The sequence below is a fragment of the Acipenser ruthenus genome, chromosome 9 (genome assembly GCF_902713425.1).
Source record: "Acipenser ruthenus chromosome 9, fAciRut3.2 maternal haplotype, whole genome shotgun sequence".
Taxonomy (NCBI): Eukaryota; Metazoa; Chordata; class Actinopteri; order Acipenseriformes; family Acipenseridae; genus Acipenser; species Acipenser ruthenus.
In genome coordinates this window covers 47,050,879-47,070,764 of record NC_081197.1, presented here as the reverse complement: position 1 = coordinate 47,070,764, position 19,886 = coordinate 47,050,879, and the positions used below count along the sequence as shown (strand labels likewise).

General features: G+C 36.6%; 1 protein-coding gene across 6 annotated transcripts in view; it reads left to right on the top strand.

Moving 5' to 3' along the window:
- The window catches only part of LOC117405155 (E3 ubiquitin-protein ligase Midline-1), a 160,671-nt gene that overhangs the window by 70,878 nt on the left and 69,907 nt on the right, over positions 1 to 19,886 (top strand). The window contains exon 1 of one of the 6 annotated variants that reach the window (XM_059030123.1): positions 12,522 to 12,704. The exons of 3 other annotated variants lie outside the window; for them this stretch is intronic. The gene's annotated coding sequence lies outside the window, so the exon portion shown is untranslated. Of the gene's footprint in view, positions 1 to 12,521; positions 12,705 to 18,238; positions 18,467 to 19,886 lie in introns of those variants that run through there. 2 more of the 6 variants (XM_059030120.1, XM_034007983.3) reach the window with 2 other exon arrangements.

Below are 19,886 nucleotides of genomic sequence, written 5' to 3'. Positions count from 1 at the left end.
TCATTGGAATTGAGGGGGAAGACTATTCTCGGTAATTGCTGCAAGTGCGGAATCTAAAGATGCAATAAGATGAGGATTTGCTTGACTAAAAATCATGCTTTGTATATGTTTTTACAACTGTGGTAGGTACATGCTATTGCTGTATAGCTTTTAGTAGATCGCTTTTTTTCACCTCTCTCTTTTCTTGTTCAGTGAAGCTGTTGTTAATTACAGTGGTTTGAGATAGGATTTGCTTTATCATTTCACTTGTGCAAAAGAGTAAAAATGGGCAGTGATTTTATCAGCTAAAAGGATATATATTTTTAAGCAAGTAATGGAAACCTCCTGGTGTCCTTAACTGTGTGATGGATTACAGTTAAAGCCAGGTGAACTGCATAGTGTTTGAAGATTTATTGGAAAATTGGTCTGCAATATTGGTTTCAATTGTTCCATTTTGATAATATGAAAACTGTACATGGAAAATTAAAGGGTAAAGTTGTCATCTAAATAAATGTGTTTGGACAAGCACTTTATTTCCAACTAAATTAATATTGTAATGCAGTTATATTAATAAAACATGAACACATAATTAAATCCTACATCACTTAATATTTAATCGATTGATGCATTGTCTTCAATGGCAGTCATCATGAGAACTCATTTTAAAAAATGAATGTTCCTCCTGTTGAATGTTAAATAATTTAAAATTAAACATTAATGAGTAAGGTGGAGAGGACTTTAAATCAGATGGAAATTGGAAAAGAATAGTAAAAAAGCTTTAATACTGTTCTGTATCTGAAGACATGCTTGGCTTTTTGTATCATTCAGTGATAGTTTTGGTTCAGCAGACAGCTTACTGCATACCTGGTGGTATGTCATATGTCAGGGGTGTGGTAGTGTTGAACACTGTGCCTGCAGTTAGTTCAGAGCTTAGCTGACATATGTTCTAGAAGTACATCGCTATGGGTTACAGTTACCATGGAGTCCATGGAGTACCCGGGCATGCATAGAAAGAAGTGAATTCTTGATTCACACAAGCAGTATAATATTGTTTACCACCAGTGTGTAAATTCAAACAAGAAAAACCTATTATATGTTGTGTCTTTATCCATTTGCTGGTGGGGATTTAGGTGAAGACTACTATACAAAGGGTGGCCTTGTTTTAAATGACATATAAGTTTCGACTTAATGCATATGTAATGCATGAAGGTGTTGTCTCGCGCTATCTATGTAAAAGCCACAAACTTGACTATGACAAATACTTTATCTTCAGTGGCTGTGATGATAATGCTTTGTATGTCTGTGTCATGTTTTTAGAGGAACATGTGATATCTGTACTTATTTAGAATTTGTGACATTAATGCATGTTTAACTACCTTGTAGTGAAAATGTATCTAATCTCTGAAGGTATTATAGATCAATCAGGGTTAAGAATTTAGTTGGTTCTAACTAGCCTGAATCTAAATTAATTTGGTGCACAAAAAAAAATCATTTAGTGTGCTATACTTTTAACATAGCCTTGCTGTGCTATAATATAATGTCTTAGGTGGCAGGTGGTTATTAAGTTTATTTTAAGTGTTTAACGGACACTGGTGGTTAAAGCTATAGAGACAGTTAAAAATACTGATTTAATCAAACCTTTAATAAAGGCTTTAACTCAAGTTATTTTAAGACTGTTTTCATGAGTACATACAGTTTGATATTCATTGATTCATATATACTGCTGCTGGTTTCTTCAGCAATATCAAACTGAATTCATTTAAATCAAAACAGTTTTGTGAATAGAGGCCACCATCAAGAGTTTGTATTTTTATTTCTTAAATCATGATCAGCTAAATGCAAATCAGCTTGCTGATGCAGTATTGAAGTTCCTGCTGGCTGAAAAACCTTTTTTCAATGCTGATGTATATAGTCTGTGCCCTACACTACTCAATGATGTATAGTCTGTGCCCTACACTACTCAATGATGTATAGTCTGTGCCCTACACTAATCAAACTGTAAGCACAGAAATGTGTTTTTTGTATCACACTTTTGCAAAAGGTTATTTTTTATTAATGAGGAATAACTGTATTATACTTTGGGCTTAAATTTAAACTTATTTTGATCCTAATTGTATTTCATTCTTGCATTCACTTAGTTTATCAGTGTGCTTTCATTATTTTCACTCTCTTGACAGAGTTGTCCTGACAGATTTTCTTTTCAGCACAAAATACCCACGACAGAGTTTACACTGATAGCATGTCCATTATTTAAAATAGCCTTGATTTGTAACAAAGACAAAAATAATCTTAAACCCAGTCTTTAATTAGTACTTTTCTCTTTATTAGGATGCAGAGACAGCTTAACAACTACTCCACGAGGTGGGAGCCAGGGCTGCGAGAGGAAGGGAGTGTTTTTTGCAACTTAGGATCAGAGGCTCGGCCTATAGGACAGGGGAGAGAGAAAAGGACAGGCCGGACTCCAACCGAGATAGCCTTCCCTATGGAGTCGAGGTTGGCCCTATCGGCCTCCAGGCCCCTGAAACATAGAGTCCTCTGACTTCTAGGAGAGTCGTTATAGACTTGGCATCGCGACTGGGTCCCATTTAGCGACCGGGTCCCAGTTAGCGACCGGGTTCGACCCTCAGAGGATGGAGCGGCTCATTCAAAGCCTTGACGTAAGGAAGAAAAGAGAATCTGGAAGAACAGAAATAATCTGTTAGTTATGGGACTCGAGCACTGAGAGTATGAAGGCCACATCCCGGGAGGATAAAGGAGGAAGTAAGACAGCCGTCTTTCATGAGGCAAGATGTAGCAAATTAGCTGTGAAAGAACAGTGTGGCCGGTGGTCCCCTCTGACCACACGAAGAGCCTGCCTGGAACTCTAGGTCGGGGAAGTGAGACTGCCCAGAGGGGACCGACACAGAGGCATGCGGCATATGAAAAAAGTGAGGAGGAGGAGGAAAAAGCAAAACGCTAGAGAAAGAGTTGAGTTGTGACTGGGTTTAAATAGAGAATTAATGATGATAGAAAGGGGAAATAATAACGAGCAAAGCCCTGGACCACACACCCCGAACTTTCACTAAAGTTCACATTAATTAACATTTAAAGAGAGGTAAAGATTTGGAAAAAAAGTCCTAATTATAAAGTATTACAACACAACTTCAATTGCACATTACTAGTGCAAAGCTTCATGTAATGTAATACAGTAATTATAAGTTTTCTTAGACTGTAAATGTGCAAAAGGCTGTCTTATATTGCTTAAAACACATTTATAGATACATTATTTGCTGTTTATAATAGACTGTAGCTGTCTAGTGCCATGCAACTGGTCAACCAACTTATAGGAAAAACTAAAAGGTTTGGTAAATGAAAGCCAACATTTATTGTGCTGTCAGTAACCTATCCCAATTTTATCATAGGCACATCTACATTCTCAATTCAATTACACAGACCACACAAAAAGAAGATAGTAGTACCGTACAGGCCTTTAATTTAAAATGGAAAAGTAATTTCCTCTTCCCTTATTTTTTTTCCATGCAATGTATCATTTTAGAAATCTACAGATGTAGTTTTGTATAGTAAATGCGCAGGGATGATTGAAACCACTGGAGTATAGTTTTATAATGGGGTTGGCTGATGCACTGGCTTTCTGTTTATTATATTTATGGGACATTGTGTCTATTATCCTCTTCATTGAATAAGGCTCCTCGCCCAGCCACACACATGATTATATTAATCTAATAGATTATAACCCATGATAGACTCAAAATGAATCACATTAAATCAGATTATTACTAAATTCTAGTAGGTGATAAAGATGCCAGAACATAAACTAGGTAATTAGGATGCTATTGTTTCTTATTTTCTTCTCAGGACGCTGTTTTCTCAGATTGACAAAGAGCCATTCTTTATTAATTAATCTTTCTCCAGCACTGCAAAGGAACCATAAATACAGCCGTACACCCCTGACCCCCCCTCTCCCCCCCGTGTATTTCTAAAGATTAACATTAAAAAAGAATTAAACTACACTGATGAAGAAGGGGTTATTTTCTTAAAATAATAGTGCAGTGTCTTAAAAAAAAAAAATAGAAGCAGATGTTTTTGGTCATTCCCAAAGATTTTAATGTGCTGATGTGCATTGACCTAACAATACAAGTTAATGAAGTTTGCTTATCGGTTGAATGCACCTTTGTGTGTGTGTGTGTGTGTGTTATTCATTAAAAGTAATGCCTATCTACAGTGAAGCTCCTTTATAAAATGTGTATTAAAGTCGCCTTCCACTTCTCCAGCTAGCTCGTTCAACACACTCGCACATGAAGTGCCTACTCTAATGAATCCATTTGTATTCAAGCTGCTAGTTCTAAACTCCCTTGTGCATTACCATTTCCCGCAAACTATATGGAGTTTCCATAAACCTGTGGGGTCACAGGTCACTTAAAGTAACACTAAGAATACAAAAGATTACTCTTAAATAATATACTGTCCCATGGGGTTTGTTACAAAGAAACCAAGGGAATACACCAAAGAATCCAATTTAGAATCCATTAAGTCTGGTCTGCATTTTACATGTTCTTGTAAGTATTGTTAATACATTTTAAAACAAAAGTCTGAAAAACGTAAAAGTAAAAGAGGATAATTCTGAAGAGTTTTATCATTTATGAGTTTGTTTTGTTTTGTCCCAGTGTGTCTTCACTCATTGGAAAGACAATGGGTCTGATTTTAATGACGGGGCAAACCTTTACCGTTAGGGCAAAACACATTAAACTCGGCGGAAATGGGAGCAAACTGCCTTTGCCCTGTAATGCGATTTTTATGACACCCTTTGCCCTGTCCTTTACTGTCTGCGTTAGTGCCAGTGGTCGGCATAACTTTCAGGGTGTGGCCTCATTTGCTTGTTAGCTTTGAGCAATTTGGATGACAGCGCAGCCTGCTTCTCAAACTATTCATTACCTAAAGTCAACAGTTCATTTTGGTAGAACTTTTGGAATTCTTATGAGCAAAACTACATCAAATATATTACTATTATACTTCCAGTAACTGCTTTAACTATGTCTCATTAGTTAGTATAGGTTTAAAAAAAATTAAATATTTCAAGTGTTACTATTCTCCACCAAGGCTGATTTTCTCCATTTGACGATTTAACTATGAAAACCATATGCCTAACAGCATTTTTTTAGGTTTTTGAGATGCTCCGAATATACAGTTCCTTCTATTTCCAGAAATGTGCGGAGGGTTTTCACATAGTCACTAGGGTACAGTTTACTAACCCCTTTGTCACGTTAAGTGTTTTCTTTTGTGTTAAATGTTTTGACTCTTTTGTTCTTTTCTATATACATTGGCGGTTCCTCTTTTTCTTCTTATAGGTGTCTTCAGCGGGGAGCCAGGGGTTCATTTTTTTTTTATTATTATTATTATTATTTTTTTTTTTTTTTTTTTTTAATTTAGTCGTCGCCAATTATTTTTACCCCGGTTTTCACCCCAATTTAGCATGCCCAATTATTATCTGTATCCCCGGCTCACCGCTCGCAACCCCCCCGCCGACTCAGGAAACGGAGGCTGAAACACGCGTCCTCCGAAACGTGCTCCTTCCAGCCGTCATTTTTCGCACTGCAGATCCACAGCAATGCTACCAGACCTATAGTGCCGGAGGACAACACAGATCTGGCGGCTCCGCTGCAGAGTCACAGGCACCCTATCGGCCACAGGGGTCGCTGATGCGCGGTGAGCCGTGGATTCCCCTGCCGACCTAAGCCCTCCCTACCCGGGCAGCGCTCAGCCAATTGTGCGCCGCCCCCTAGGAACTCTCGGTCACGGTCAGCTGTGACATAGCCTGGATTCGAACCAGCGATCTCCAGGCTATAGGGCACATCCTGCGAGGAGCGCTTTTACTGGATGCGCCACTCGGGAGCCCCCGGGGTTCATTCTTTGGGGGGGTTAGTGATTCCACTTTCTCCAACCCTTTGTTAAGCGTCGCTTCATTTACCTCTTAGAGGAGTGTTCTCAGCGAGTCAGAGGGGACCCCGGCCAAACCCCTCCTTTAGCATGCATGACCTCTTCTTCTTCTCTTTCAGGTTCTGATGCCTCTATTTATGTGAGGGCCCCTAAGCGATGGGACCCCTCTTCATTTGTCGGGTCTCCTCAGAGACGGTGACCCCTCTTCTGTTTGTCGGGTCTCGTTAGTGCTGAACCCTCCTTTCTCTATGCCGGGCTTTTGAAGAGGCGGAACACCCCGCTCTATATGTTCTAATAACTACTAACTCCGTGTTTTCTTTCTGGTTCACAAGCCTCTTCATGTGTCGGGTTATGTCAGTAATGGTGCCATTCTTCGTATGCTGGGTTACCTCAGCGACGGTAACCCCCCTCCTATTTGTCGGGTCTCCTCACGACGGAACCCCCCTTCTATATGTTGGGCCTTGAAGAGGCGGAGCCCCTCTCTATACACATTTTATATATTACTCCATGTCTTTAAACACTACATCAGGGGTCTTGCTTCACCATGTGAAGTATAAAAATAAGGAATGTATATGACTATAACAAAACACTGTAGTCAGATATTCCAGCATTGTTCAATGAATGTAAATATGTCTAGATATTTAATTAACAAATAGTGCTATGGCATTGTGAACAGGATGGCTGCAGGGGTGACGTCAGACCAGAAACACAGACTCAACTCCAGGAAGTAGTGGGCCAAAACTGAAATGCTACGGCGTTCCGTCTGTGTATTAAATAATAAAACAAACAAAAGATTAAAACAAACACAAAACAAAAGGGGCACATTAGCCAAACAAACAGAAACAAACAAATATCGTGCTGGTTTTTAGCCAGCACGTATAGAAATTGTTTACTCTATACTAATTTTTACCTCCTAACTCCTCACTCATTCTCTACTTTCGAACACCCTTCACCGAACAAAGAAAGCTGCAGGCTTTTATATTCTGGCTGATTTTAATAAGGATGCGTGACTGTGAGCTAGTTAAATAATCAGTAGCTGATCAGTCACGCATCCTCATGAGGTTTTAAAATAAAAAATACAAAAGAATAACAAATAATGGCGGCGACGGCGGCTTTACATCCGCGCCGCAAACAATAGTACAATAATACAAGGCTGTGTGGTCCAGTGGTTAAAGAAAAGGGCTTGTAACTAGGAGGTCCCCGGTTCAAAACCCACCTCCGCCACTGACTCATTGTGTGACCCTAAGCAAGTCACTTAACCTCCTTGTGCTCCGTCTTACGGGTGAGACGTAGTTGTAAGTGACTCTGCAGCTGATGCATAGTTCACACACCCTAGTCTCTGTAAGTCGCCTTGGATAAAGGCGTCTGCTAAATTAACAAATACAATCAATCAATTGATTAATTAACTAATTAACTAATTAATTAACTAATTAACAAATAATAATAAAACAGCGCACATATATATATATATAGGGGTGGGACACTCCGCCACAGGCATTAAAGAATAGCTCTGGTTTTCTTAAATCGAATGTCAATTGCTCCTTATTTGCTAGCAGCTTCTGACTCCTACTTTTTCTTCATTGGTCAGCACTAACTCCCATCACAATTACAACAAGAAGGGCGTGCACAATCCAGCACAAACTTAGAAGCAATATAGTACTTGTAATAAATGGGTTTGTAATATATATATTTTTTTTTTACAGCAATAACATTTTAATATAGATTTTAGAAGATTTTAGAAACATATTTTTGCCTCTTTTTTGAGAAATGAATTATTTTAAATTATCACCACACTTTGGAAAAGTGGGCTACTGAGTACCATTTTTAATAAAACTTTTAATGATCTTGCTATCCATTTGGATGTCATCAGTGCCAATGGGCAAAAGTGCTGATTTTTAACTTGCATTTCAAAGAATTAAATATGTAGACAAGAACATCAATTTCATGTCAGACCAAGTCCTAGGATCAGAGATTATGAAGCTGTATTCGTAGCTGTTCTTTTTCCGCAGCCACCTCTAGCCACTACTGTACTGCCACACAACCTTAAACTGCTTATCCAGTGAAAAATAATACAATTTAACCAAAAGCTATTGTATGTTCCATAATTAAAAATTAAATATACTGAACATGTACTGAGATAAACAGCTCCTATGCTCTTAGTAATATCTTTTCTGTACTTGTTCTACCCGAGTAATGCATGTTAGGTAATAATTACTGAAATTATTTGTTATTTAATATACAAAAATTTAAACATATAAACTCAAGTATGGGTAGTTTTTAGGGTCTTTATCAAACAATGGAACCTTTTGAACTGATTGTGTATGTCTGTATGTCCATCTGTCACACACTGCATAGCATTTATTTTTGATATGATACAGTATATACGGTGAACTGTTGATTTCATACAGATATTTAACTCATAGATAATGGATAAGATTATAAGGACCCTCCCTATGTGTGTGAACTTGTTGAGGTTTTACTTTCTGGCAGAAGGCAAGTTGCAACTCTGAAGTAGAATAGAAGACAATAGAAACGTAATAAATAAATAATAAATTTGGCTCTAAACAGTCCAGTTCAAATCCAAGCTATAAAGTGTTATGTGAGCCAACAGTGAGATTCTGAGCATGGACTACAGCCAGAGCTCCCCGTACAGTATCTGTCTCATCACTCTGTCGGTAAATATGAAGTAACCATTTTGTTATGGTGGACGATTTTCAAACGTTAACCTATTCAAACATAATGTTACGTTAATGGTATAAAAGCTTTGTCTTTATGTATATAAATGATTTGGTCTTTGGTCTGAAATAGTAGGAAAAGCACCACAGAGTCCTGTGTCCAAGAAGCCCTGTATAAATTGCTATTTCACAGGCTGCGCAGAAATTATGAAATTAGCCCATTACCGCGATTTTTACAATATTCTTAAGAAATAAAATAAATGATTTCATAATCATTATTTGTATTTCATACAAAAAAAATCACATTAACAAAACTGTACAGCTCTGTTGTGTGCCTGCGAGTACTATTTGTGATTGTCATGTGACTATATGCAGTCTAAGTGGGAAATTGAATACAACACACTGTAAACAAGAAAATGGATGTCTCTAAAAAAAAGGCTAAACATGTGTCTGCAGCAGATCACGTAAAGCAGTATCCAGCAGGAGTTTTACACAGCGATGGAGGTAAGCTGCTCTGTACGTCCTGCAACTTTACTGTAGATCACTGCCGAGAGTCAGCTGTTAACACTAGATTCAAGTACAGTATTCACTGAAAGAGAAAGGTGGAAATCCAGAGCAGTACTGTGACTGCTTTACTCGCAAAGAAACAAAAAACGGTTACTTCCATGTTCCAAAAGTCCACTGAAAACCGTGAAGCACGAAACACATTAAATTTTGACCTGACAGAGGCGTTTGTTTGCGCAAATATCCATCTTTAAAAATTGGACAAAAAAGTTACGTAAATTCTTCAGACTAAGACCTAAATGGTGAACATGCATCTGACATAACTGAAAGCTGTCCTTGCAGATACACTCTACCTACAAGCAGTTAATTACAACACCGTGCTTGAATAACTTTGATGTTGATTTTGATGATTTCAGTGCATTTATCTCTATATTTGATGTTTAAAATAATAATAATAATCTGTACACATAATTTATAAAATAGTTGAATGCACATTCTGCAAAATATGATACTTTACCCGTGACACTGCCGTGAATTTTCACAGGGCCTTACTTATGCAGTATTTCTGCACATAACAGTAGGTGTACCTTTGGGTGCTGTTTTTTTGTTCTTGTTTTTTTTTAATATGTTTCCATTGACAGCAAGCCAAACTTTTCCCCATACACAGGGTGAGGCTTGTGTGTTTACACAATAGGACTCGGAAGTGTAACAATCGGATGTACTACATTATAAAAACAGAACCTATATGACAATAAAAGCAGAGACACTGTCCGTTCTGTATCTCTGTGCAGTGAACCACAAGAATTGGCTCAAGGTAAGATGTCAAAGACACTTACACTTCATTGATTTTTATAACCACTTATGTGCTTTGATGGCAATTAAATGGCTTCCAAGGGGGAGTTCAATTGCACATCTTCATTGTTCAAGCCCACCTAATGTTCACCATATTAGGACTACTGCTGTGAAATATTCTAACTTATGTTCATCAATACTGATCTCTCATGTGTTGCATTATGTATTTTTTTTGCAGAGGTTCTGTTTCATATGTTCTGTTACAATTTTTTTGGGAATAATATATTTATATTATACCAACAAACAAAAAAATACATAACTTTTTATCAGCCTTTGTTAAGAGCTATTACTTGGAGTTTAGTCCTACTGGGGCAAGTGTCTGGGCTCTAATGAGACCTCAGCTGGTATGGTTGGTTCAGAATTGGAAAAAACAACACTGTCTGGTGAAACCTGATTAGCATTGGTGAGCTTGATGGTTTAATTAGCTCCCCTCCCAGCATGTACCAACAGTGAAGCCCCTCGAGAATATGCACAGAAGCGTCCTGTTACACAGATGGCTTTGCAATTGTCTGAATAGGATTGAAGAGCTGGCTACTCAAAATAACACAGCGCTTTAAATAACATGTTTAGATAATAACAAATATGGTTTCATTGTATATATTATAATATCTGGAGTAGCTTTTACCCCGTGGTTATAATATTGTCTGAATTATTTATAATGAGAGGGACAGTATCATTAAAGAACTGTAATATATCAAATTAAATGTGATTTATAAGACAAATCAAGTCTGTTCAGAGGAATATTTTCAAATGCAAATGTGAAAAAAGAATGTGCCTGTTCTAGCTTCTATTGAAATATTTAGCATTTTGTGGCACTGCATTGTACATTGATTAAACTGAAGAAATGGGTAAACGAAGTGGATATCTTCTTTGTGCTGTTTTGTATTTTCCAGTGGTTTGAGTTCTCTTGTTTTGTAGTATACAGTAAGCTGGCAAAAGTCCACCTTGGCAAAAGATGGGCCACACATTTCATATAATATTGATGCATAACAATGAAAGATCCATACAATGTATTTTCTATTATTACTGAATTATTCAAACAATAAATAGTATCATTAAGGATTCACATTCTGAGTATTACATCGTTCAGTATTATAACTGGTGTCTAATCCAAGCTAAGTTTCCAGTTGTATTCCTTGCTGGAGAATATTACTGAGGGACTAATGAAATAAGAGCCAAATATAAATGTCCATTAACCACTAGTTATTATTAGATAATGGGACCATTCTTCTTGGGCTGTCTATAAAGGAGAGAAGGAGCTGACAGCTTTTTTTTTTCTTTGCCTGAAATATAATGGCAAGGTCTTGGCTCAGTCAAAAAAGTCAAGCACGCTAAGAGTTCTGCACTGCAAGCTATGACCAATCTCTTATTTCACTAATTTGCTCTCTATGGTATACCTTCTCACGTGCTGGGGGCTCCAGTGGTGATATATTTGATGCTGGAGCCTTTGAACCTGACTCCTTGCCAATGCCATAAATTAGTCACAAACCAATAGAAAGAAAGCCTAAATGTTTTTCATTTCTTATAAATCTGAGGACCTTGGGGGATCACTAAGCAATAAATAATAAAACAAGGCACATTAGCACCCAGCCAATACATTATTAATGTGCATACAAATTAAATCATATGACCTTATAAATGGCACAGACACAAAGACTTTGTTAAGTTCTGTTTTCCGATTTTCTTTTGCAAACTCTTTGGATTGACAAGCTAAACAACAGCTGGGAGCGCTGAGACTGCTGCAAAACTAGGAATTTTGTACCTTGGTTTCTTTGTGAAAATTATCTAAAAGCACAAGCAATGTGTTACTTCTAAGGGGCTGCCACTCATCTTTTGCCACTTTAAAAATAGTTTTAGAAGTGAGCATAAGTGCCAATTTGTATAATTTTTTTACTGCGGCATTTTAGAAAAAGTAAATGCCTAGCCTACCATTGAAGTAAGTTACTTTAACTTGAGCTGACATGCCCTTAGCATCGATCGCTTAGTAAATGCATGCGTGTTGTCTTAGATGCAGGATTATATTGTAACAGCTTAATGTGATTTTAACTTCCTTTGACTCTTCTTGATTGTTGTAATTGCAATTGTGTAGTAATCCATGCTGTAAAACAGATTCAGTGTGCTGGAAGTGGCTGCTTCTTTTCAGCAGTATTTGCTTTTAGTTCTGATTGTATGTTATTGTAAAACTGATCACATTTAGAATTAGGGACCCTTGAAAGAGCGATCCTTCTCAGTGATACAAATAAAGTACATTTTCATTAACAGCAGCATCTGCTATTTACTTTTTATGAATTGTGGTCATTTTTGTTGCTAGTATTAAAAAAGGTATAGGGAAAGTATATTTTATATAATTGTGTGTTTGTGTATGTGTATGTGTGTGTGTTGGAAAGGTAACCAGACAAACAAGTAGCTAATGCGCGGTGTAATTCAGAATATGCACGACAACACGTGAATTCATTTCTCTTGTTAAATGTTTTTATCTTCATGGCAACGCAGGAAGCTCTCTTCAGAGTCGTTCTTTTCCTACTGGATAAGCAGACACGTGCATGTAAATATCCCCTCCCCTAAATGACTACGAATTGAGTAATCTGCATTGGTACAGACGTTTTTTTTTCTTTCTCCTAAATCCGAAGGGCATAGCAACGCGTTTCTTGAAAAGTAGGGCAAACAGGTCATGAGGAAAACTGTCATGACGTGTGCATGTAAACGCCGCCTATGTGTACAAAGCTGTCAGAATGTTAACAATGAAAAGAAAAACGACAGGTACGTTATTTAAACAGTTGAAGCAACACGTGGGCACGTATAACGCTATATTTTTCAGAACCTCTCTACTTACTCTTTAACATACATTTTACTTCTGTGAAGTTTTGTTTATTTATAATAACACAAAAATATGCTGGGATTACCTTGTAAATAATTTGCAATCTCAATTAAATAAGTATAAACAAATAAATAAATACAATTCACAAAAATGAATAGTTCAGCCACTTGAGTTAACAGCCATACAAAAAATATAATTTATTTGGTTTCATACCTGAGAAAAGTTTTCTATAGTAAAAGCACAGCAAAATAGTATAATAAAGCATAGTGAAAGCATGGTAAAGCAAAGGTAAGCTTTGTGGAGCCCAGAGGAGTATGTTAAAGCATATTAAAAAAACATGACAAAAAATGGTAAACTTTTATTAGGCTAAAGCCTAAGAGACTGGTGGTATTAGCTCAGTGGCTCCACTATTTGCTCTTCACTCAACCAACATAATTGGTTACTTAAAGTGAATTGGCACAATGTTTGTAGGAAGTCAATGTTGCCACTCAGTGCGGTTTTTACTTCTTTTAAACAGAATGGTGATAATAAAAGGTGTTTTGCATATCAGTCTTGTTACATTAAACTTACAGCTGAATAATAATCCTGACCCACCTTTGTATTATTCTTTCAGTACAGTATGCTTTTACTTGCAGAAAATCCTGCACTTAGTATATTAATGAATATATCATATGCATTCTTCAGTATTAACAGGGCTCAGGTGGAGGAACTCCTTGATTACACAGCTCAGGTGTACAACTTTTATTCTGTAAATAAATGGCCAGACACCCTGAAATATTCTATTGGGAAAAATATAAAGAAATGGCTACAACTTGTAGGAAGTTGGCCAGATGTCTACATACAATTTGAAGAAATATATTGCCAAAACCCTGATATATTTTAAGTTGTTTCATTAAATGACTGGCATGACAGAATGACTGTTGCAGTTAACCCCATTTATAAGTATTTTTTAGGATTTTTTTTTTAACTAACCATAATATATACTACATTTTATCGTATATATTAACAGACACTTTTCTGTTGTTGAATCATGTTCTGGAACACTAGCCTTACCAGGATTCTGGAACAAATTAAACATAGCTATTTTCCTGCTGGTACTGTAGCTGAATTACCATGTCTGCTGTATATTACTTCAAATTCTTTCACAGAGATTTACAGCAAGACATATCTGTAAAAGAAAAATGGGGAAAGTCCATGCTAGGCAAATCTGTCACTTTCTTTTTTATGCGCTCATTTCAAGTGCCTTCAGAAAACATTAGCACAACAAGTGTTGTGGCTTATTTAAGGAAGTGGTTGAGATGAGTAGTTTTTTTCTCCTTTCTTATCTAATTAATTTTTCAAAGCCATTGCACATTTTAGCACAGCAATGGGCATTTTCAAAGGCTGCCTTTGAGCCTTTAAGGCTGAAGAATTAGATGAATTGGTTTGATTCACCCTCATTCCCTAAAAAGGGGCTTCCCTCCAAGTCTGGATCAAAACCAGTAGTATTACGGGTGAGGGAGTCTTTTAGGAATGCTGAGAGCTTTGATTTTAGATTTTAAAAAAAAGAATAAAGCGTTGAGATGGCAGTCAGCACTTGTCAGAGCTAGTATTGTTTCATGCAAGATGACCATCTAAGAACTGTCTAAACTCCTTCTAATGTGTCCCGCTAGCCTTGCATGATAGCTTGTGGTCTTGAGTCATACTGATCCAAAGTACAGTAATGTACTGTGACATCATATTTTTGCCTAAAAGGAGGTCACATAGCTGAACCTGAATCCTCAAACTATACAATAAAATGGCTGTGTAGATTTCTATTTCAGTTCAGTGGAGATGAACATTTAAAAATGAACAAATGAAATGTTACAGCAACACCACACTCAAACTAGTGAAAGACTGCGATTGTTGTTGCCAGAAGTCCCTTTTTAATCACATAATGAACATTTTTCTTTATTTTCCAAAACAGCTAAAGAAACAAATTGTTGAACCAAACCAGCTACCTAAAACACTTTTAAACCTAAAACTTTTTAAACTATGTATTTTATGTCATTTTTTGGTCTGTAACCAACAGTAGGCAGTCTCTTTTTATTTTTCTCTTGCAGCTCGCCAAACCAATATATCTTCTTAATTCTCTTTGCTTCATCAACAGTCAATTTCAATTTTTGTAATGGAGTTTTTTTCCTTGCAGCAATTCCAAAAAAAGAAACATTAATTAACTTTTTTTTAGACTAGTGCTATTGTGTTTGTAGAAAACTAAATAGCTTAAAGGCAAAACTGGGAAAACAGACAGTAGAAATGCAAATTGTGGCTTGAAGAAATTTGCCAAAAGTATGTATAGACATACACAACACACATTAGAATTAGAATTAATGACTGTAAAATACTTTAAGGTCATGATATATATATATATATATATATATATATATATATATATATATATATATATATATATATATATATATATTTCATAGATGAGAGGAGGACTTGCATAGGAACAACTAGTGATGAACCTAATGATCCTTGTGAACCCGGTCAGATGAACCAGCGTAAGAGAGAAAAGAACCTCAGCGGGCACAAGCTAAGAGTTAAATGGCCAAGAGCTTCTGAGAAATCAAAGTGGGACACAGTAAACACAGATCTCTGTTTTGTGTTGGAAAGGTTAGGTGGAACAGTCGAAATGAAGCTGGATAAATCTGGGGATACCATCTACGCATATGGAAGTGAGAGGTTTGGAGTTGAAAAAAAAGTAGAAAGTACAAACTATTCCTGTAATGTCTAGATGGCAGCAAGAGATTGAGCGCTTAGTTAGGGAAAGGAGGCAGCTGAGGGAGCCACTCTCGCCTTGGCTAATGTGAGTGTTCATGACTCAACTATCAGAAAAAGACTGAACAAGAATGGTGTTCATGGAAGGATAGCCAGGAGGAAACCACTGCTCTCTAAAAAGAACATTGTTGCCGTCTGAAGTTCGCCAAAGAGCACATAGATGATCCACAAGACTTCTGGAACAATGTTCTCTGGACAGACAAGCCAAAGGTAGAACTTTTTGGCCTCAATGAGAAACGTTATGTTTGGTGAAAACCAAACTCGAACAGAAGAACCTAATCTATTATTAGGACTTAGATTAAGATCTAATAACATTTTAGGTTTGAAATATGTCAAATATTTGAAAATCCTAAGGGGTTCACAAACTTTTTCTCGGCACTGTACATGCTTTTAAAATGGATTCATAACATTAATTCATAAGAATCCTGAAAAATGAATTGTTGATTGCTACGCTAAGTTATGGGATGGTAACGTGTATTATTTTTTTTTAAATGGTGTTTTATTTTATGTGAAACCAGTGTCCCCTGTAGTGGATCGAGATTAACTATTAAGGAGATACTAGAAACTTAGAAAGGTGTACCGGTACATATATCGTCAATGTGATACAATCGTGATGCAATTAAAGAGGATTTGTGCTCTAAGCGGCCTCTTTTTATCTTTGGTAAACAAATGTCAATGCATGACAAAGACTAAATATATGTGGAAAGGGTATTTATTTAAAGGGTATTTATTTAAAGGGTATTTAGTGTGACAGTGTAACTACGGTTAAACGGTTAACCATTAGATTTCTTATTAAACGATATTTACATCCCTAATATATATAGTAATGGACTGGAGAGGAGGGCTATAGAGGAAAATTATTGACCCGAGGGAAGACTATTGTTACCTACAGTACATGCTGAGGGCATTGCACCCTGGAGGTAACAATAGTCTTCCTGAGGGGCATTTAATTTTCCACTATTAGCTGAGTCTGAAGTACATATTTAATATATGTCAGTTAAAATAATGAGAGGCAAGGTTGAATAGTAAATATGACTTTATATGTGCTCCGTGCACTGCCATTGCTGGTATTGTCACGCGAGCTGTTCAGTGTGTTGATATGTAAATAAATCCTGTTTGCCTGTGGGGCATATCAACTTCAACCTCCATTTCGATCTCCTGCCTGTCACTCAGCAGTGAATACACGCACCCAAACGGCAGACGACTAATCTGTCACAAGCATTAATACCGTGTATCTTTCTAAACAAGGGATTTAGAGGAGCTCCCTAATAAAAGCTGAATGTCAAAGCAATAATTGTGTGAATACAGTAATTGTTACAGCTGTGTATAATGGTATTTAAAACAGGATTCAGTCATCTGACTTTTTACATATCTGCCCTTACTGTGGTCCACCGCAGTCGGATATGCGACTGATTACTGTAAGTAAGGTTACATTTTCAAAACATTATGGTAAGCAGTGAAAACCTTAAGAGAACAGAAGATTTAAAGTAATGTTTCGGTGTTGAAATATTGAAGAAATATTGGAGTATGATATATGAAACAGCACAGGTTTTTTGGTAGCTGGTAAATATAAGTAATATATCTAACACAAATGAGTCATTGCAGTTCTGTTAGCACCATGTGAAATCACTTAAAAGGTCAAGGACCAGGCAGGAATGTGCAGATAGAAGGAGCTGAGAACTAGGGGCACTGTTACTAGGAGTATAGATAGAGAGATAGATAGATAGATAGATAGACAGATTACATGATAGCTTGTTTGAGATGGGAAACATTCAGAAGAGTCCAAATCACCACTGTTTTGTACAAAAAAAAATGTATTGGTGGGAGTTTTCAGAAAAAAACAAATATAAAATTAGGTTATGAATTGAACTGAACTGCATGGTCCACAAAAAGATAATACATAAAAAATATAAAACATTCTATTATCACTTAAAATATCTAAATTAACTTGTATAAATGCTTATTGAATGTATTCTTAATCTAAAAGAATACATTCACTTATTCTCCACTTGTTTTGCTAAATGAATCATTCTTGCTGCAAAATAAACTGTTTGGGTTCTAAACAAACCTTGAAATGACAAAGAGCTCTTAATGAATGATAAAAGGCATCATTGTGAGTTCAACAAGAGAAGTAAAAAAAAAAAAATGAACAAAACTCTCCAACGGTTTACTCCGGGTGGCTTCTACAAAACATTCCAGTAGCACTGATAATCACTTGATCAAGAAGTAAATGTGTCTTTATGGTGATCTGTCACAGTATGACACAACATTTAAACATACATGACTGACAACACACATTATTAGGATAAGGAAACGCACATTTTAGAATAATGAAGATGTTTATCATCCTTCCTTATTTAAATGTGGCAATGGGAATTCAGTGAGCCAAAAACCTGTAAAAGTGTTTTATCTTTGGCAATGACTGTAAAAAGCAGAATGCTTTATGGCAGTTTTTCAGAGAGAGAGAGAGAGAGAGAGAGAGAGAGAGAGAGAGAGAGAGAGAGAGAGAGATAGATTATTCTACAGGAGAGAAGAAAGACCTTCCCTAACCCTCAAACAGAAAACCCATCATGTAAACTAACCCCCACCCCCTTTCGCCTGATTGGTGAAGCTGCTATTGTGCACTAATTCAGTCTACTATGACTTCGCTGAGCTTCCATTTGAAACAAGAGATAGGCGGACAGTTACCTCCCTTTGGCTCACTTACAATAGGCAGGGATGAAAGGTTAGGGTGCCTGGCATTTCGTTGCAAAGTGCAGTCAGAGATGTGCAAATAAGAGAGACAAAGTGAACTGACTTGCTTTCTGGAAGGTGAACTGCTGTTCATGGATTTATAACCACAAGTCAAGCTTGTTAACTTCTTTTCTGCTGTATGGATAATGGAATTTTAACCATGTGGCAGGTGAGGAAGTTGTCAATACTTTAAATTTGTTATTTTATTAATTGTTAGCTGGCAGTAAAGTTAATATGGTATTATTACTTTACAAGGATAAAATAGCATGATTGTTTCTTTAAATAACCTTGGTGAAATGTAGAAAGTAGAAATGTGACTTTTTCTGACACAGTGTGAACTTGAAATGGTTTATTTGTAAATTAATCCAGAGTGCTTTCTTTGATTACCATACTGCCCATCCTGATTCAGGTGTAGAAACATATGGGCATGCTGCTATTAACTCTGTTTAGTCAAACTAATAGGCTTATCTTAACCACTGTACACTGTGTTCTAAACTTATTATGAGACAAATTTTTAATAAATACAAGTATTTAACAGTGCTGAGACAATTACATGGTATTCAAGTGTTTTAAGGCAGCATTCACAGCATACAGCAGTTGTGCATGAAAGTCGCATAAAGCTGTGAAGTTGTTCAGTGTCTTCACTTCTTCCATAATGTACTTTTTTCCAGAAGTCATGTATTTAAAAAAAAAAAACAATGACATATTCACTGAGGAAGCAAGACAGTTACTGGCACATAACCTAGATTTACATGTAATTCTTTTTATGATGTATGCTTACTTTGAAAGTTGATGCACACCCTATTATAATGCCTGTGCATTTAATTAACACTCCATTTCCAGTTGTTGGCTCATGTTGTCTTTATACAGCACATTGCTGTGAATTGTTTTTTTGTTTAAACAGATTAAAGCCTTATCTAACCCACCACTAGCCTTGCAGAGTGATCATGTTAGTCCAGCTTTATCTTTTAAACCGATTGCCACTGAATAAATCAGTGTGGACCGCTACAGCCAGAGTGTCAGTAATAATCATCACAACAAACGGCTTACTTGCTTTTTTAACTTTTGTAGCTCTCTTACCCCAAAGCCCAGTTAGAAAACACCCTGGGGTGTTATTCTCAGTCTGTTGTTTATAAAATAAGGAGGGAGGGGGTATTAGTACCTTATCTTTGGGAAGCTTTGTTTTTCTGTTTTGTGAAATGGCAACAAACAAATGTGCACAGTCAGTGTATCAGTTAATTAGTATTTGGCCATTACCCAATAGACATTCATGTGTGGTGTCACCATGGCAACTTGTACTGTAGATTTGTGGGAACAGGCATGATCTCAGTACAAAGGGTGATTTGTTAAGATAGTTGGTCTTATTTCTGAGATTTGTATTGATATTGGGGAGATGTGAGGAAAAACAGACACATTCGTGTTCTTTTCTTTTACACCAGACATGGTTCATGAGACACAAAGTAAAATAAACTGACTATTTCTCTCACACAGAACTAACCCTAGCTACATTATATATCTATATAGATGTGTTGCTGTTAGTTTTTTGTATTTTATTCCAGACTGCTGTAATATTTATGAGAGAATGGGGT